This window comes from Choloepus didactylus, chromosome 9 (assembly GCF_015220235.1).
Source record: "Choloepus didactylus isolate mChoDid1 chromosome 9, mChoDid1.pri, whole genome shotgun sequence".
NCBI classification, from domain to species: domain Eukaryota; kingdom Metazoa; phylum Chordata; class Mammalia; order Pilosa; family Megalonychidae; genus Choloepus; species Choloepus didactylus.
In genome coordinates, this window is record NC_051315.1 from 53,827,540 (window position 1) to 53,849,344 (window position 21,805).

The window sequence follows — 21,805 nt, forward strand, 5'->3', positions numbered from 1 at the left end:
GGTCTCACACAGAAGTCAAGGCCTTAAAACCCAGTCAATATCATCCTTTATCCTCTAGTCTGGTTTACCTTAGTTTTAATCAAGCACCTTTCATTTGTATCTCCAACTAAAATCCAATCTCTCTCTCATCTTCCTTAACGTTTGCTGCATGGGGTAATGCTGACATTCACCACTCTGGCTCCAAGTCTCAGGTGTCACACAGACACCCAAAGTTACAGGGACTGACCAGGTTATACACAAAGAGCTTAGCATCTCAGAATTTAGAGACAACAACTACAACTCATGAATAGATGTGACTGCTGTAAGAGCTTACAATCTAGGAACCTTCACCACAAGCCTCCCCCTAGCAATCCATGCTCTCCGATTCAACTCTTGGAGTCTGCACATTATAGTTAGTCCACATTAGTGAGGTGTTACAATGTTTGTCTTTGCAATTCTGGCTTATTTCACCCAACATAGTATCCTTAAGGTCCATTCACCTAGGTGAATACCTCACAACTTCATTTCTTCTTGCTGCTACTTGGTATTCCATTGTATGTATCCACCACAGTTCACCATTCCATTTGCCAGTCAATGTACCCTTAGGCCACCTCCATTCATTGCAAATTGTGAATATGGCTGCCATAAACACCAGTGTGCAATGTCCACTCATGTCCCTGCTCTCAGTTCTTCTGTAATAACAGGGTTGCAGGACCATATGGCAACCCCAGAGTTAGCTTCCTCTGGAACCACCACACTGCCATTCAGCTGGGCTATACCATTCTACTTCCCTACCAACAGGGAATAGGTACATCCCTCTCTCCACATTTTCTCCAGCACTTGTATCCCTGTTTATGTTTTGAACAGTTTTATTCACACACCATAGAATCCACCCTAGGTAAACAATCAATGATTCCCGGTATAATCACATATGCATTCACCACTGCAATCTTTATGAGGACATTTCCATCTCTTCCTCAAAGAAAGAGGAAAAGGAGAAGGAGAAGGAGAAGGAGAAGAAAAATACAAAGATAGAAGAAAAATACAAATAAAATACAATGAAAAGGTCAAACATCACCACCACCAAGAATCCCGTCACTCCCTTATATCCCCCTCTTACAGACATTTAGCTTTGGTATATTGCCTTTGTTACAATTAATGGAAGCATCTTACAATGTTATCATTAACTATAAACTATAGTTTGCATTGATTGTATTTTTCCCCTATACCATCCAACTTTCAACACCTTGCAATATTGACATTCATTTGTTCGCCCACATTTGAAAACATTCTTATATTTGTACATTTAATCACCATCACTGACCACTTTAGGTTTTGCTAAGTTATACAATCCCAGTCTTTATATTCTAGCTTTCCTTCCAGTGTCATACATGCCATTAACCTTCCTCTTTCAACCATACTCACACTCATCTTTGTTCAGAGTACTTACAATATTGCTTACCACCACACACTATTTTGCTATCATTCCATTTCTGGATCTATACAATCAATCCTGTTGAACCTTATGTACTCCTTCAGCATCAAACACCTGACCTCTAACTTCTTTCTATCTCCTGATAACCTGTGTTCTCAACTCTCAAATTTCACTCATCATTGTTATTTCATATTAGTGAGACTATACAGTATTTGTCCTTTTGTTTCTGGCTAATGTCACTTTACGTAATGTCTACTGTCTACCATTTTGTCTTTTGCATTTTATATTTTATATCTTATTATATTTTTATTTTTCCCTTCTCTCTCTTTTTACCCTTACTGTAGTCTTCATTTTTATGCTCTTCTCCAAACTTCTCTCTCCTGTCTTCCTATCTGCCTGTAGTGGTCCCTTTAGTATTTCTTGTAGAGCAGGTATCTTGTTCATAAACTCTCTGTGTGTGTCTGAAAATATTTTAAACTCTCCCTCATTTTTGAAGGAAAGTTTTGCCAGATACAGAATTCTTGGTTGGCAGTTTTTCTCTTTCAGTATCTTAAATATATCACACCAATGTCTTCTTACATCTTTGTATTCTACTGAGAAATCTAAACAGTCTTATCGAGCCACCTTTGTATGTGATGGATCAATTTTCTCTTGCTGATTTCAGAATTCTCTCTTTGTCTTTGACATCTGATAATCCGATTAAGTGTCTTGGCATCAGTCTTCTCTGATCTATTCTTTTTGGGGTATGCTGTGATTCTTGGATCTGTAATGTTATGTCTTTCATAACAGATGGGAAATGTTCAGTGATTATTTCCTCCATTTTTATTTCTGCCCCTCTTCCCTTCTTTTCTCCTTCTGGGCTACCCATGACATGTATATTCATGTGCTTCATGTTGTCACTCAGCTCCCTGAGACCCCACTCATTTTTCCATTCTTTTCCCTATCTGTTCTTTTGTGTGTAGGATTTCAGATGTCCTGTCCTCGAGCTCATGAATCCTTTCTTCTGCCTCTTCAAATCTGCTGGTGTATGTCCCCATTGTGTTTTTCATCTCCTCCACTGTGCCTTTCATTCCCATAAGTTCTGCCAATATTTTTTTTGAACTTTTGAGTTCTTCCTTATGTTTGCCCAATGTCTTCTTTATATCCTTCATCTCTTTTGCCATATCTTCCCTTGAGTCATTGATTTGATTTTTGAATTGATTTAGGAGATTTGTTTGATTAATAATCAGCTGTTTCAATTTCTGTATCTCAGTTGAAGTGCAAGTTTGATCCTTTGGGCCATATCTTTGCTCTTCCTAGTGTGATCTGTAATTTTCTGTTGTCTAGGCATCTGGTTTCCTTGATTACCCTAATCAAATTTTCCCACACCAGATGGGCCCAGGTCTGAGGAGGAGGCTGCATTCAGTATCAGGTTTCCAGTTCTATGCTGTGATCTCAGCCATTACACCCATTCTTGACTGGTGTATGATGTTGTCTGGTCATGATGTCCCCCGATCAATTGTTCCAGACTATTTTCTAGTTGTTCCTGGCTATTTAACAGTTGCTCTAGGTGACTAACTAAATTCCACACACCCCCTATGTTGCCATCTGCCCCACCTCCCTTCCACCACCAATATATTTATAAAAGAACTTGAAAACATACATCACTGAACCAGAAGACAAATCAATATTAAGAATTCAAAAATGAGGGTGCTATAGAAAAAGTATTTAGGGTTCTTCTATTACTTTTTGTGGACTTCAAATTCAGCAGTCCCATGGAATGAAGTGTTTTCAGGTGGATTTGTATTGCAAGGAACAAGTTTAGCTCCTGCTTTTCCCAGTTCTTCCTGATCCTTTACTATATCAAGAAATACAAGTGCCTGTGACATTCATCACCAACAAGTTTGAAAGGGCTCTCTTAAATGCACAGGCTCTGAAACCAGACTGCCTAGGTGAAATTCTGGTTCTTAAAATTTGGTTTCCTTGGGCAAGTTACTTAACCTAGCCATACCTCAGTTTATTTGTCTATAAAATGGGAGTTATAATATTACCTGCCTCATAGAATTATAGGGATTAAATAAATCAACACACACTCTTGTTAGCCATTTTTATATCCATATTTTAAAATAAGATGTCATATTATTATGTTTATACATGTATAAATTATAGAAATGAATAAAAACAACAATCTCCTCTGATGGGAAGAGTATAGTATACTCTTCTAGTATACTGTTGAAGAATACAGTGAAGACACAGCAAGAATCTCATCTCTCTCACTTTTTAGTAGTTTCCAAACCTCTATAAGCCTCAATTTTTCTATCTGTAAACTGGGGGAAATAATATTTAATGTACAGGTAGGATGAACAGCTCATCCTGGTTTGTCCCAGATGTTTCCAGTTTTAGTATTCAAAGTCTCACATGCCAAAAAATCCAGTCCCAGACAAACTGGAGATGATAGGTCACTCTGCAACAGGATGTTAAGATCTCATGAGGTGCTGAAACATGTGTTCAGTAAATGATATCAGTTATTTTTGTAATACAACTACCCAGAAAATATATGTCAATGTTTTAGCACGTGTTCCTGTATAAAAATATGGTCTTTATGTCTTTCAAAGTTTGAAAATTCTGTCTACAATTTTGTAACCTGTTTTTATAGGTAATATTATACTATAATCACGTTCCATACAGTAATTGAAAATGAATTTCTCTGGCAAATCTTCCATCATATGGACATACCATAATTTATTGAGTCATTCTTCTATTACTGGACATCTTGATTGTTCTTTATTTTCTTTGCTATTATACAGTTGACTTCAGCAAACATTGCTGTACTTGAAAAATGGTGCATTTCTTTGATTATTTTCTTAGGTGATCCTTTAATCTACAACACCAGAGTCAAAGTGTCTACATAAAAAGCTATGTGGTAGGTACATTGGTATTTACTGTATTAGTCTCTTTGTCTTCCTGACTGTTTGATTTCTCAATTAAAAAAAAATGTTCCAATCCTGATACCAAATATACAGTAATCTGTGTGCCCTTCTACATCATTTGCAGTTTCACATTTTTTCTTCAGTGCAATTACATCAAATTTATAAGCTCATTTGGAAGGACTGACATTTTTTAATATTGGATCTCTTCTTCTAGGAATGTAGTCCGTTACTCTATATGTAAGTACCCTGTGTGTATCTATATCTCTATATATCTAACATTGTGTCTCTTAGTAAAAATGTTTAGCTTTTATGCTATAGGTTTCATATTTTCTTTTCTTTTTTATTCTTATGTATTTTAAAATTTTGATGATAATTTAAAGTGTTTATTTTCCATCATACTTTCTAATTCATTGTTGTTTGTATATAAAAATGCTATTTATTTTCTAACAAATATCTTTACTGATTTTTTAAATCAAAATTATTTTCTAGTTGATACTCTTGCATTTTCTTTGAGGATAATATATCATTCAAAATACTTTTTGCTTCCTTTTTTGGATAGTTGTATCTTTTATTTTCATTTTATTTATTTATTATAGTGGTAAGACTTTCTGGACAAGGTTTAAAAAATACTGTTGTGTTGGGAAATTCTGAGAGCACCTGGGTGTGGAGACATGGAAGTTCCCCTGGCTTAACAAATTATAGAGCAGGGCCTTCCCAAAGCTCCGGATGTCTGAAAGCGGACACTGGGCTAGGAAAAGGCCAAAAGCTTTGCATGTCTGAAAGCGGACTGCAATTTAGATGAGGGAATAATCTCTGAGCTCCTGCTGGGCTCCTTCCATGCTCCTGTCTCCCGCCCCCACTGTTTCCCGTCTAGCCCCCAAAGAAATTGTCCCTTAAGACTAAAGATATGTAAATACACCTCATGGCTTTAGAAAAAATGTACCCTCCCTGGAGACCTGAAAACAGTCACGTAGGGAACTACCTTGGATGCTATAAAGACCTGTAGAAATGAGTAGAATAAAACTTTCTTTTGCATGAACACTGAAGACGGAGTGTGCTCACCTTCTTTCACACCTGGGTTTTATGTTTTTTGTTTTATTTTTTGTCTTTCTAGCCTAACTATATATAGGTTTATTTAGCTTTAAAAAAAAAAAAAAAAGATAAATCTACACAGTGTGTCTTTTATTAACATTATTTGGTACCAGGTCATTTTGATCATCAGAATGAGATTTTCACTTAGCATAGGAAAATCCAATTTATGTTTTAGTTTATCTTTTGTTCCACTTATTTTAGTCTATTTTTAAAGAACAGTGATAACTGATGATGAAAAATGAGGATTTAGTCCTTTTACACTTCTCCTTTGCCAGCTCACTCATACAAATACACACTTCTCCTCATTCTCTCCTCTCTGTACAGCTTTATCATCTTTTGGAGTTGTCAGTGTTAATTCTTTACACAATTTTGAATATGTAAATGATATTACAGCTAGGCCACACTGCAATTATTATTTCCTTTCTAAAACTTTCCCTCCTTGTATACATGTATTTGCTTTGTTTTCCAAGGGTACAGCACTAATTTATCCCATTATATCTCTGACAGAAAGGAAGAGCTCAGTACATTCAATATTTGATCAGTTTCATTTTTATAGCATCTTAATATTATTCTATGAATACAAAAACCTTCACTTTTCTCTTTTAGCGTATTAACTGTAGTGTTTTGTTTTTTAAAACTGTTGTGGTTTTTCTGTTTTCTTCTGCTCTCTGCAATGTTTAATTTTCTTAAAGTTCCTTTTTTTCATTCATTTTGTGCCTATTCATTTTTGAAAGACACTAACATGGTGATTGGGAGTTCTATAAGTGTGTGTGTAGAGAGTGGGGCTTATTGACAGATAAACTTCATTGTAGGTGGGGGCCTGGATCTTTTGTCATATTTGTAAATTTCAAATAATTAATGTATATGAGTCCTTTCTCTTCACCAGATCAGCTTCTCCAGGCTCAGGACAGGTGAGGGTGGGAGGGTAGGGTGTGGCAGTGCTGGTGGCACAGATGGTATAATCCTGATGACTTTCTGGGATCTAAGCAGAGGAAGCAGGTCTCACCATACAATATTCATGCTCCTATTTTCAGCATGGTTTCTTCACCTCCATTCTCATTTGAGGCTAGTATCACTGACACCACAGCTGGTATGGTTCAATAGCTCCAGACAGAAAACCTCCTGTCTTCTGGAATGGGAAAGAGCCACTCACTAGTTATTATATATTTTCTTTTATTACAGTATTTTGTTGCTTTTCTGGGTTTTCTTTTCCCTACCTCTCAACCACCTTGCTTTTGTTTTATGTTTGTGTTACTTAGTTCAGAGTCCATGGAAGGAAGGGTTAACAACATATAAACAATTTATTTTGTTACTCTATCAGGGACAGTGGGAAAGAAAGATATGATCAAGTCAAATCTCCCTGTGATCTTCTACAGATGATATGGCAAACCCAATAATGGTGTTCATAGCAGAAAATTCTTTATCTAAAAAATACTTTTAGCAGGATGTACCTGAATGTTTATTATAAATAAATCTATAAATTATGGATTTATAGGACACAGCATGCCTGAAAATATCACATAAATTATATAATTAAGGGAGTATATAAAGGTCATGTTTCATAACCCAAATAGCTCTTATCGTGAGAATGTTCCATGCATCATTTAGACATCTCATGTATTTAAATCTAGGCCTAGGTATTTTCTAATGCAGCAAGAAAACCTAAAGGATGACATTGGTCATCCCAGACTTATCCATGCTTTAGCTGTGCCTTATAATTATCTGTATCCTTAAACTTTTAAATAAAGCTTGATACTGGGTAAGATCTTTGATTCTTATGTCTGATTTAACAATGCCATTTTTGTGCTATTGTGCTCCAGGCTTTATTGAACTTGGTGAGATCACAAAGTAGCTTCTTTCTAAATTATTCTTCTATTTCTTGAAGCAATTTTCATCCAAAGAAATGTTCTTTGTATCTGCAATAGAATGGCCTCGCTCTCTTTTTTTCTATGGTGTCAGAATTCTTTCATAGACCCATGTTGATATTTGCTTATATTTTAAAAATTGGCTGTTTAGTCATTTAATTGAAGCGAGGTCTCTCTAGGCTTGGATTTTTCAGCCTAAAAATGTTTGAATGCTTTGTCTTTTTAAAAAATTTTCTGTGGTTAAAATTTTCCTTTCAGATGAGTTCAATTAAGGAAATAAGAATATTTTTTTAAAGTGAATTATTTTTGCATATGCTCATGGTGGGTAATTTTGGTTATGCTATTGTTCTAGTTTGCTAATGCTGCCGGAATGCAAAACACCAGAGACGGATTGGCTTTTATAAAAGGGCGTTTATTTGGTTACACAGTTACAGTCTTAAGGCCATAAAGTGTCCAAGGTAACCTTCACTGGAGGATGGCCAATGGTGTCCGGAAAACCTCTGTTAGCTGGGAAGGCACGTGGCTGGCGTCTGCTCCAAAGTTCTGGTTTCAAAATGGCTTTCTCACAGGACGTTCCTCTCTAGGCTGCAGTTCCTCAAAAATGTCACTCTTAGTTGCACTCAGAGTATTTGTCCTCTCTTAGCTTCTCCGGAGCAAGAGTCTGCTTTCAATGGCTGTCTTCAAACTATCTTTCATCTGCAGTTCCTGTACTTTCTTCCAAGTGTCCCTCTTGGCTGAGGCTCCTCTTCAAAACATCACTCACAGCTGCACTACATTCCCTCTGCCCCGCAGCTCATTTATATGACTCCACTGATCAAGGCCCACCCTGAATGGGTGGGGCCACACCTCCATGGAAATATCTCATCAGAGTCATCACCTACAGCTGGGTGAGGCACATTCCAAACAAACACTCAAAGAATTACAATCTAATCAACACTGATAATGTCTGCCCACACAAGATTACATCAAAGATAATGGCATTTGGGGGGACATAATACATTCAAACTGGCACAGCTATATTGATAATTTGAATCATGATGCAGTTCTCTTATCAGAAATAATGAATGAAAATCATTGATCTTTATTGTAAATTATTCAAATGGCTCTTTATGTATAAATCATTGCCTATTGCTTACTTCCCATACCCAGATATAAAGGTCCTCACACTAGTCATTTCCTCCTTCAGCTTGCAGTATTAGTAGCATTCCAGTTACTTATTGCTATATATTACCCCCCAAATTAGTAGCTTAAAACAACAATTTATTATCATCTCATGTTTCTGTCACTGACAGAATAAACTGAGTGGTATTTACTTGTGGTCTCGCCTGTGGTTGTGGTCCGGTATGAAAGCATGGCTGGGCTGAACCTCTATGAAGGCTCACATTCATAGCCAGCAGTTGATGCTGGCTGATGGCTGTGAGCTCAGCTGGGACTGTCAACTGTAGTTTCTACACATGGCCACTGCTTGTGGCTTGGGCTTCGCACAGCATGACAGCTAGTTGCTTAGGGGGAGCATTCCGAGAGTGAACAATCTAAGAGACCAAGGTAGGAGCTCATTCTGTTGGCAAGTCGTAATGCCAGTTCAGATTTAAGGGGAAGAGAATACATAAAGAGAAAAAAAGAATAACAGAGATGTGGTTCATTGGTGACCATCTTTAGAGACTAGCTACCATAAGCCGAGTGAAAATTTTGGGTGTGTATATTTGTATGTGTATACAATGTCTTGAACAGCCATTACCAGTAGCTCCTACACAATAACAGAGATATGATTCATTGGGGACCCTCTTTAAGGACCAGCTACCATAATCCAGGTAAAAATTTTGAGTTATGTGTATTTGTATGTGCATAAAATGCCTTGAGCTGCCATTATCAGTAGCTCCTATACAATAGGAGGATGGCTTTCTTATCTTTGGGGAAGGACATGATTCTCTGAGATAATTTCAACAAGGGATGTGGGATGATGGAGGTTTCTATTCACTGAGTCTCCAATAAATAATTCTTTACTCCTTAATCTGGGATTTACCTGAAAGAACTTCATAAAACAATATAAAGGTCACTTTCATTGTAAAGAACTTTCTACATTTTATAAACTCATGATAATCTAAATAAATAATAAATAATAAATAAATAAATAATCTAAATAATCTAAATAAAGTGGTCCAGTGGCAAATATTCGTCACCAAGTCTCTTTTCCTATATATTGCCACCTAGGACCTTTGAATTTTCCTGTGTTAAAATTTCTTAATGATCAATATTTATGATGTGGTATTAAATATATAAACACTCAGAGAAACAGAAGCACATAAAAAAAGACATAAAATGTTTTAACAGTGATTGTTACTGGGTGGTAGAATTCTGGGTGTTCAAATTTTCAAACAAGAAATGCATTCCAATTTTTTCACAATAAAAATATATTTCTTCTGTACTGTTCTAGTTTGCTAATACTGCCATAATGCAAAACACCAGAAATGGACTGGCTTTTATAAAGGGGATTTATTTGGTTACACAGTTACAGTCCTAAGGCCATAAAGTGGCTAAAGTAACATATCAACAACCGGGTACCTTCACTGGAGAATGGCCAATGGCATCCAGAAAACCTCCGTCAGCTGGGAAGGCACATGGCCAGCATCTGCTCCAAGTTCTGGTTTCAAAATGGCTTTATCCCAGGATATTCCTCTCTAGGCTGCAGTTCCTCAAAAATGTCACCCTTAGTTGCACTTGGGGTATTTGTCCTCTCTTAGCTTCTCTGGAGAAAAAGTCTGCTTTCAATGACCTTCTTCAAACTGTCTCTCATCTGTAGCTACTCTTTCAGCTGCTGTGCATTCTTCAAAGTGTCCCTCTTGGCTGCAGCTCCTCTTCAAAATGTAACTCTCAGTTGCTCTTTAAAATGTCACTCACAGCTGCACGGAGTGCCTTCTGTTTGTCCACTAATTTATATGGCTCCAGCGATTTAATTTAGACCCACCCTCAATGGGTGGGGTAACACCCTCATGGAAATTATCCAATCAGAGTCATCACCCACAGTTGGGTGGGGCACATCTCCATGGAAACATTCAAAGAATTACAATCTAACACTGATAGGTCTGCCTACACAAGATTACATCAAAGATAATGGTGTTTGGGGGGACATAATACATTCAAACTGGCACATGTACTAGAAAGAAAATTTTTCCTTAAAACATAGAAAATTATTAAAGGACTTCCTACATTATTTAAAAGGCATTCTAGACCAATGTAAGTAATATATGGAATTTTATATTTTATATGTCCACATTTAAGAAATTGAAATTAGTTTAACTAATAACTGAATATGTCAAAAATGTTATTTCAACATGTAATATAAAATATTAATTAGATATTTTACATTCTATTTTTTTACTGTCTTTAAAATCTAATGAGTGTCTTACACTTACAGCACATCTCAATTTATATGGGACATATTTCAAGTGCTCAGTTTCCACATATGGCAAGTGGCTACTCTGTTGGACGGCACAGTTCTAGACTGAAGCTGAAATAAGTTGGAGATAGGTACCTCCCTCAAATGGCTCTTTACTCTCTAACAAAAAATTGATTTTATTTTCATCTTTCTTATTTCACATACTCACTCAAAATTTCCAAATATAAGGGCTCGTTTGTTAAGTAAGATATTGCAGATGATGAAGTAAAAGGATGCTAGCCTACCTCATATTTGGTATTATCTTTAATACTGATCAAAAACTTGTTATATACGTAACCTTTTATTCAACAAGTTTCCTGAGAGAAACAAGTTCAAAATGTGTAGAGGTAGGAATGTCTGTTGCTTATTCCATTTTATTGCTTAATTTTTAAAAATGGTTCAAACTTAGCCTATATTTGCAAATTACACTGGGATAGAGAGCCCCCTTTGATCTCTGTTCAATCTTTTCTTTTGGCTGAAAATAATGTGTGCCCAAGAGAATACTGACCACAATGTGAAACAGAAAACTGTGGTAGCTAAAGTTTAATGCTTCCAAAATGTTATATTGATTATTTATACCCCAGAAGATATAGGTAGGTTATAAGAGATAGTTGTTTCGTGATCCTAAAAGAAATCAGAAACTTGTCATAATTTTCCTAGCCATTGCTAAATGCTATGCATTTTGCCTTAGACTTATGGACTGCACATAGATTATATAGGCAATAATGTCATAATTAAAGAATGAAATAAAGGCAACCAGATTTTGCCTTCCTCTAGTACTGAGTCCTGTTTAGAAAAGGTAACTTTTTGTTACTTTTTAAATATCCTATAGCCTCTAACTACAACCACTTAATGGAGCCAGAAGAATTAGCTTAAACTAGGATTAGTCTTTCCTACATAATATTTCTGGACTTGTTCAGTGAAAAGCAATGCTATATGACACTCCAAAACCTGTTCTCTGATTCTTTTAGATAAAAACTAAGATATAGATGTTGAGACTATCTGGCCCAGAGTGGCAGGTTACATCTCAAGTGTCAGCCCTAATTGATTATTGCAGCTGTATGGAAGTCTCTGTTAAGGAAAATTGTGAGGCCTGGTACAGTTCTCTGTGAAAGATCAATTAAAGATGTTGGCAACAGCTGAGAGAAGTGGGAGCACATATGCACACCCTAACCTCTCATTAACAGCAATCCTCACAAAGAGGGAGCCCCATGCCTAGAAGGAGAAAGGTGATACAGGTGCAATCATTATTTCAGCAGACTCACAAGCTGCAGGCAGTATTGCATGAAAATCTGGGTCAGCTAAGCCTAAAGGAAAACTTTTGCTGTTGGAAGTCTGCAAAAAGAGGTAGACTCCTTGCCCATATTCTCACAGGTGCCATTCTTCAGGAAGCAGCTTGTCTGAGCATACTGTAAGTGCCAGCATGCCTGTTATATTATAACCAGTGGGCAAGAGCAGAGTATGGAACAATGATGTTAAAGATGATGAATTAAAAAAACAAGTGGAAATCTCTTAAAATATCATAAAAACATATGACAGCATCAACATTTTCTAAAATCCATTTGATGCATCAACATTTTAAGGGAGAGTAGGTTATATTTTGGATCGTCTTTAAAAAAGATAATTTTTGAAACAATCATAGACTATAAGAACTGGAAGAGATTTACTTAATCCAACCTCATCATTCCACAAATGATCTCAAGGAGATGGGTGGTCACTTGTCCAAGGTTTCAGAATTTATGAGTATCAGAACTGTGTCTAGAAGTGAAGTCTCCAGTTCAAACAGGATATTTTCTTTCTACAAGGGATCAGGGGTAGAATATCAGAGGCCAGATCAGACCCATCAGAGGTTATTTATTACATTTTATTTCTGATAGGTATAACTTTCCTAAAATTATGTTGGACAGGTAGCTTTTAATTGTCTTTTAAAAGCCATAGGAAACTCTAGTGCTTCATTGCTTAAGTATAACAGAAAAATAATTTTCTTTATCTTTTACCTACCTATCTTCACTTAAACTCCTTTCCTTGAAACACATTTTTTAGCAGACATCCCATGAACATCTTTCATATGTTATCTCAGCTTTTTTGATATACAGATGGTTTCAATATAGTCAAATACTAGATAAAGAAAATACACAATTAAAAAAAATTATTTATTTGTGATGTATAATTTAGTGCTCTCTTTATTCTACTGCACCTTTAAGTCCAGTGACTGGATTACTCAGGGAAAAATACAACATTAATCATAATTATATGTCAAAATTAAATCAGTTTGGGTGCTGCTATAAAATGTCTTGATTTTATCTCAAAGAGAATACGTTTATTCATTCACCAAGCCTAATTGAATAGCTTTACTATGTTTTCAATACATTGAGAAATTGAATAAGATATGCCCATAAAATATTCATAATTTGGAGCACAGAACTATACAAGTAGAACTAAAAATGGTACATATATCAATAACATGGATAGAGTGCTATTAGACTACAGAAAATGCAGTGAGAGAAAACTTCATGGATGAGATGACTTTTGAATTGGACCTTGAAAAATGTATATAATTCCCAAAGTGGAGAAGACATTGCAGAGAAAGGATATAAGCAAAAGCAAGGGGACATGATGTCATGTATCCCTATATAGGCTTTTCAAGGTTCATGCTCTTTTACTCCATCTCATATACCTTGCTCAGAGACTGGTATTACTCAAGGTAGTTGTATGAAATGGGGTGGCAAAACATGATCCTAGAAAAATCTCATCTATTTTATATTGGGCCTGTATCCTTAAGACATGGTCAGTCATCAAAGGTTTTTGATTAAAGGTTTTTAAAGGGAAGTGTAATAAGATCTGTAATATGCAAAGATAACACTGGTGGTTACATGGAGGACTGGAGAGGGGAGATAGACTGCAGGTTACAGGTAACTGATGCTGGGGACCAGACATTGCTCAGGAAGCCATGACCTCTCTTACATCTGCTTTATTCTTTACTATTTTCTTTTTATGGTTCACTTTACTTATATATCATCTCAATACCTTAACAGAGCTTACAAGGCATGGCATGATCTGGCCCCTGTCTGCCTTTTGAGCCTTAACCCACCACACTCTTCCCGTTGCTCACCAAGCTCTAGCACGCTAGTCTTACTTACATTTTACTCATGTTGCAAGTTCCTTCCTGACTCAGGGCTTTTATACATGAAGCATCTCCAAATGTTTATCCCCTCCACCTTTGAAAGGACAACAAATTATTTTTTAAGTTGCTGCTTGGAGTTACTTCCTTGAGGGATTCCTTAACCATGTCATCTGCCTAAACACACATGCACAAACATATGCCATCGCTGGACTGTGCTAGGCTTTCCTTTTATGTGCCTTCACAGCCTCTCCATTGCTTCAAGTTCATATAAAAGGAAAGCCTAGCCTAGATGTGATGGTTAGGTTCATGTGTCAACTTGCCACGTGATGGTGCCCAGCTGTCTGGTCAGGCAATCACTGGCCTAACCATTACTGCAAGGACATTTTGTGGCTGGTTAATAAACCAGAAGGCTGGTTTATTAAATCATCAGTCAATTGATTGTATCTGTGGCTGATTACATCTACAATCAACTAAGGGAAGGGAGTGTCTTCTGCAATGAGAGAATATAATCAGTTGGATTTAATTCAATTAGTTGAAGACTTTTAAGGGAGAGGAGAGAACTTTCACTTCTCACTTCTTCAGCTAACCAGCCTCTCCTGGGGAGTTCATCAAAGACCTTCATCAGAGTTGCCAGCTCGCTGTCTGCCCAGTGGAATTTGGACTCGTGCATCCTGCACTACAGAATTTGGACTCATGTACCTCCACTGCTGTGTGAGACACTTTCATAAATCTTACAATTTACAGGTATCTCCTGTTGGATCTGTTTCCCTAGAGAATCCTGACTAATACACTAGATTAAAAAAAATTACTTGTACAATTTTTAGTTTACTATTGCTCTCCTTCACTAGAAAAGGTTTTAAACTGTGCATATGTTATTTATTACTTTGTGTGCTCAGTAAATATTTTCAAATAAATGAACATGACTACCTCTCTGGAGACTGTGTAATTGCCCAGCACCAACTAGCTATAGTCTTTGCATCTGTGAGATAGAGAGAGAGAGAAGAGAAAGGTTCTAATTGGATTGGTCATCCTTGGCTTGTGTTTTCTTATCTGAAGATACGGGTAGCAGGATTACTGGATATGAGGCTCATTTGGCAGAAACTGTGGGCACTAACAGATTTAGTGGCACTGGGGCATGGCAGTATCCCAAAGTATACTTGACAGGCTGATAACCAGATCAGAGAAACTACAAAATCCATATACAGATGTGCAGAGGATGTTTAAGGACAAAATGCAAACTATATAAAAGGAGAATAACTGACCAGGTAAAAATATAGGTCCCCACTGGTGGTTTGATGGGTTGAGCCCTCTACCACAGGGCTTGCCCTTGGGAGGACTGTTGCTGCAAAGGAAAGGCTAGGCCTCCCTATAATTGTGCCTAAGAGCTTCCTCCCAAATGCCTCTTTGTTGCTCAGATGTGGCCCTCTCTCTCTAGCTAAGCCGACTTGGCAGGTGAAATCACTGCCCTCCCCACTACGTGGGATCAGACACCCAGGGGAGTGAATCTCCCTGGCAACGTGGAATATGACACCCAGGGAGGAATGTAGACCCGGCATCATGGGATGGAGAACATCTTCTTGACCAAAAGGGGGAAGTGAAAGGAAATGTAATAAGGTTCAGTGGCAGAGAGATTCCAAAAGGAGCCTAGTGGTCACTCTGGTGGGCACTGTTATGCACAATATAGACAACCCTTTTTAGGTTCTAATGAATTGGGGTAGCTGGCAGTAGATACCTAAAACTATCAAACTACAACCCAGAACCCATGAATCTTGAAGACAATTGTATAAAAATGTAGCTTATGAGGGGTGACAATGGGATTGGGAAAGCCATATGGACCACACTCCTCTTTGTATAGTTTATGGATGGATGAGTAGAAAAATGGGGGAAGGAAACAAACAAACAAACAAAGGCACCCAGTGTTCTTTTTTACTTTAATTGCTCTTTTTCACTTTAATTATTATTCTTGTTATTTTTGTGTGTGTGGTAATGAAGGTGTCAGGGATTGATTTTGGTGATGAATGCACAACTATGTAATGGTACTGTGAACAATCGAATGTACGATTTGTTTTGTATGACTGTGTGGTATGTGAATATATCTCTAATAAAATGAATTAAAAAAAATATAGGCCCCCAAATTTTTGGATTGTACTCAATTACTAGCTGTGAGTTAACAACATAATGTTGCAATTTGAAATTTCAGTGACTGGAATATATTAATAGGAGGATACCATATAACTACTCCCCCTAGTCTTCATGTAGTATGATGCATCTCTTTTAGATTCCTTTACCTTCAAATGGTAGAAAATGATTGTTTTAGAAGTGAATAATAGAAATTATTACTGCAAAACTGGATCTATTTGACAAATCCAAAGAAAAGAATATTTAGGAAAAGTGTAATCCTTATCTGAGTTTAACAAAGTTATTATGCATAAAATATCAATCCAACAGTTTTAATTACTTCACAGAGCAAGAGGAACTAGGGCAAACCACTACAGGTATTAAGAAGATTGTAAGCATGTGGGAAAGAACCATATTACATGTTCACCATCATTGCCCCAGTGCCTAGCATAGCGCTTGGCAAATAGGGAGTGCCCAACTAATATATGCTGAATAAATAATGGAAGTGTTGCTTATTAAGTTTCCACATGCACATACATCTATAGAAATACTACCAAACAAAAGAGCTGATACATGAGTATCTATAACGGCAAGGCACTGTTCTAAGAACATTTCATGTATAAATTCATTGAATCTTTGTAACAACTTCATGAGGTAGGCTTATTATTATTCAAGCTTTCAGATGAGGAAATGAGGCATAAAGAAAATAAGTTACTTTCTCAAGGTAATACAACTAGCAAGTAGTCAAGTGGCAATTCAAACCAGGTGATCTAGTTTCAGAGGTCAGGTCTTAACTCTAAACACGATATTTTCCATATAAATAGTGAGCAATTAGCAAATAAGAGGAAAAACCTGGATTAATAAAAAGCACAGAACAAATCAATCAACCAAAAGCTGAAATAATAAAACCATGAGTATAAAAGTACTTAGTGTAGTGATCAAAATCTTGGTGTGAGCTGAATTGGTCATCAAATAAGGGAAATAGTTTTATTTTCTTTTGTATTATATAAGGACGATTTCATAGATGATGTGATTTTTACTTATATATATATTCTTTTTTAGGATGAGAAGAAAGATACCTTATGGACAATAAAGGCTGTTTATATTTAGCTCTTCTAAAGTACTTACTGTCCTGTGTTGTGATTTTTTTACAAGTGTTTTCCATTTTAGATACTGGGCATATGTGAGGACAAAGGCTATCATATTTACCTTAGTAACTGCCCAATGCCTATCATGTTATAGGCATTCAACAAAAAAATTTTAAAATACTGAAACTCTGGTGGTACATTTTAGACAATGACTGAATGATAGGTGCACAGAAAGGCAGATATGAAGTACAGGGTTTTTTGCTCTGAATTCTGTTTCTAAAGCCAAATGTTTTCCTGGTATATTAGCTCTGTAGTATGATCAGGAGTGAAATAGGCACTTGGAGAGGCTGAGACAAGCTGCTTATTTGCACTTTGGCTATTCAGCAACCCAATATACTCCCCAGATCATTGTTCCCATGGTCTCTATTCATTAATTATACAACTGGGAGCTAATGGTTAGAGTGGCCCCGTGCTGTGATGAGGCCAAGCTCAAAGAACTTGGAAAGATGATGAAGAGAGAAGTTAAACATTTAAAGGTATTAAAAGGAGCAAGTCTTTTTTTTTTTATTGTAATAAAATTTATTGTAATAAAATGCCATTGAACTTTTCTTTTTTCAGATCAGCATGTTTCTGTGTAGGACTGATGGTTCATTTTATATCCCTTGATCTGTAGGATGAGATTTGTTTCTCATGGGAGAACACTTCACCAAGTATACTAGAGTTAATTGCATTTAGCTATTATAGATTGTGAAATGAATGCACTTGAATATTAGACTGCTCATACCACAGTTCTTTGCAGAAAATGAAAAGCAAAAGGGCTTATTCCCACATGCTTGTTTAAACTTTAATTGCATTTTGAAGCAAGGCAGCTTGTAGTCAAGATTTGCAATTATCAGAATATAGGTCATTGTACTGGTACACACACTCTACGTCTAGAACTGTATAACAGTGATTTACAAGAAGGGACTTAACTTTTTTATTGTTTATGAAGTCAATGAAAATATTTTGAGAATTATTATATTAGATAAGAAGATAGATTAATCCTTTACATCACATTCTGTGGATTATTCCTTTTTGGTGTCTGCTTTGGTCCAGGTGTTTTAAAAAGCAGGTTTCATGAATAATTGCTAGAGCTATTATTTTAAAATGTAGACTTCGGATTCAGTTCTTTTATTACTCAGCAGAAGCCCAGAGCTACCAGCTTCTGGCTTTGTCTTGAGCCAAACCAATTTCATTGATCATTGTTTTTCTTTTCTAGATATCTGTGTGGCAAGAAGATAACAAAATTGAAGTTTCTTTCTTTATCTGATCTATTTTAGATCAAACTGGGCATGGCTATTATTTTTATTATCTATTTGTTTTAATATTACATTTCTTGTTTTTATGTATTCTCCTGTAGTGCTACAACAAAGGCAGGAGAGTATGAATTTGCCTGCGTCCCCTGATTACTGGGCAAGCAAACTTTTAGCATGTGGCTAAAGTTGCACTAATATTTATTATTTGTTTAAATTATTTGAACTTTTATACTCCTTTAAAAAAAGAATTTCAGTAAGTAGCAAGATACAAAATATTGGCTAGCTAAATATATTTTTAAAGGATTTTTCAAAAAACCTCTCAATTTATACTAGTAATTTAATTCATAAATAATTTATTGAGCAATTATTATATGACAGACCATGTGCCAACATTAGAATTACCAACATGAATAACACATGGTCCGTGCTTCCAAGGAAAGACTGATCAACTTATTAATTTTATTTTTAATTATTGAATTTTATAAATGCAAACTATGAAACCAATAAAAACTAATGATAGTAAAAGTTTGGAATTTTATATTGAGCCATCTTCCTAAATTTTATATTTGAATATCTGTTTAATGAACAGATATTCCTGTTTCTAGAAAGTAATAGGTATACCATGTAAGGAAAAGTTTTGTAAAATTAACTTCATTATTTCTAGATTTTTTTCTGGTCACACCTATTGAGAAGTTTTTCACAATCCTTGATGGTGGCCTGAGCAGCATATATACTGTAAGTTAGAAAAGAGAATATTTCTTGAGCTATATTCTAGGGCCAAATCTGAGGTAATAACCTTCCTAATGGAGCCTGCCGTACGGTTTGTTGAACAAAGTGAACAAGAATTGTCTTTGAGCAGTGGAAACACAATCTTGATATTATTGGTGAAGATTTACAGCTTCCCATTCTTAAGAACAATTAAAACTAACTTTCAATGAGCGCTTTCTCGATCCTTTGCTAAGCCCTTTACAACCAATAGCTTATTTAACCCCCATCCCACCGCCCAGAAGACGTGGCAACATTCAGGATAAGAGCTTGTGCTCTGGAGCTAGTTGGCCTAAGTTCGAATCTATCAGAATATCTCAGTATTTCCCCAGTACATTTTCTAAATGGAACCTATTGCTCCCCACCACCAACATGCCCCTTTTCCTATATTTATTATTTTAAACACCGATATTGTCATCTTTATTCAGTCACTGACTCTGAAACCTGAAAGTCATCTTTAAGCCTAAATTTCTTTATCCCCTACTTTCTAATTCTGTCTATTCAAAATGAGTCCTTCCCTGTTCTCCAATCCTTCTGCCATTGCACTCATTGCAGCTCTTAGCATTTTTACGTGGGCCATTCCACTAATCTCTTCTCTCATCTTCAGTCTTGCCCCTCTCCAACCCATGACCACAAAACCATCACACAATTCTAATTATGTCAGACTCCAGATCAAAATCCATTGATCTCTTAGCCTTCAGTTCATTTATGGAAAATTTTAGGTGAGTGCCTCAGTATATCAGAAATTATGTTAGGTGTTGAACTAGTCACACATCCATGTTTACAGACAAGTAAAGAAAATAATATCAATATAATGTGATACGTACAATAAAAGATATGAATAATATATACGGCTGGCAGTGAAGATATTACACTGTGGGAGGCTTTGTGAGTTGGGTCTGCAAATAGCTAAGGTTTGCCAAAAGGATGGTTTGCCACAAGGAGCTCTTCCAAGTATATCTCGGGAAATGGACTAAGATGTGCAAATACAATTTACATTCCCTTCATAGCATTCAGAATCCTTTCTTTTAATGATCTGCCACCTTATTCAACAAGTAGCCCTCCATAAAGACAGAATAAACCAAATTTTACCAGACATGCCATATGTTCCATTTTCTCAATGTTCTTTTCCTTCATCTTGAACCACCTAGCTATTTTAACCAGGGATTTCTCTAACTCGGGTTTTCAAACTACTTTCTCCAGCTCCCCACTTTTCCCCACCCAGGGCTGAGTTGTGTGTGTCATCTCTATGCATATTGATTTATCTTAAGGTGGCTAGTTCAGATCCAGGCATCGTGTCCAGATACAATCAGGTCCTCCAGGTAGGCTTCCAGAAGCTATGCTTGTACAACCCAACCCCACCACATCCACTGAAATAAGATTATCAGTATCTCTCTCCTAGAAATGGGATATTTTGAACTATGAGAGGCAGAGCAGTCCACTCAAAGGTAAGTCTACAAATGTCTGCGGAAGAGGTCACTAGGATGTTCTGTTTTTCTCTGCTTTGTACAGCTTGCTTGCTCAACACTCTCTTGAATTTTTTGAGCTACTTCACCATGCTTCCAATAAATTTCCCTTTTTGCTTAAGCTGTCGGAATTTGGTTTCCATTACTTGCAACCCAAAACCGTTAAATATGGCATTCAAGTTACACTGCCTAAAATGACTGATTCTTTTGTGTGGATCCCTTATTCACCTATGAATTCACTGAAGTCAGTGCCTGGTATGTCTCAGGCCCTAAATAAATGTTGAATCAATGAATACAGATACACTATTTTGGGTGCAAATCCCAATTATCTGGGGGTGTATTATCTAAAATGAATAAACAAAAACACCAACAAATGAAAATGAATCTTTTACTTGGAACTGCAAGGTCAACAGATGCCATATTGACAGTATGAAACGTATGCCCTGCCAGCCAAATGTGCAGCACCTAAAGAAGCACCTGTTCTTTGCCAATAGCCTTTTTTTGAAAGGGTCTGTATCATGAAGGCAAAGGACAGCTTATGCTATTGTGGATAGAAACACTGCAGAGCCAAGGTGGAGGAATTAGGCTCTGGAGAAAGAATAAGGGACAGTCCCAGAGTGGGACCCATTCAATATTAAAAAGAAAACAAACAAACAAAAAATAAATGCTTCAAAGTGAAAAGCAGTGACAGAATGTTTTTTAACAGATAGTAAACTTCCGGCCATTTTGTGATGTAAATTATATGACTTTGAGTTTTCCTAAATTATCATTTATTTTTACTTTTTGGTATGATGTTTATAGAAGAATAAAAACACTCTGAAATGTATGTCATTTAGCCAAACATATTTACATTAAATCTATTTTTATTTTAACTCTTAGTTTTATCATACCTTCCTACTCTACCCCTGTCTGTGGCCATTACCCAATAGTTAACTATATTACTTTTCTAATTTCTGATAAATTTTAATTTGAAAATTTGCCAAATTCATTTACATTAAAAACTATTATTTTTAGTGAGGAAAGTTACTCTTTGGGGTTATATTATTTCACGTGTTATTTCCTTAGATAATCTGAACCATATTGTTGCTGTCATTTAACATTCCTGGTGGACCAAATTTAATTTCTAGTGTAAGTTCGTGCAGCTCTAATAATCAATATGCATAGTTTCCTTCTGCAGAAATATAGATTGAAAATGCTTGGTGTCAATTAAGTAAGGATCTAGTCTTCCAGGAT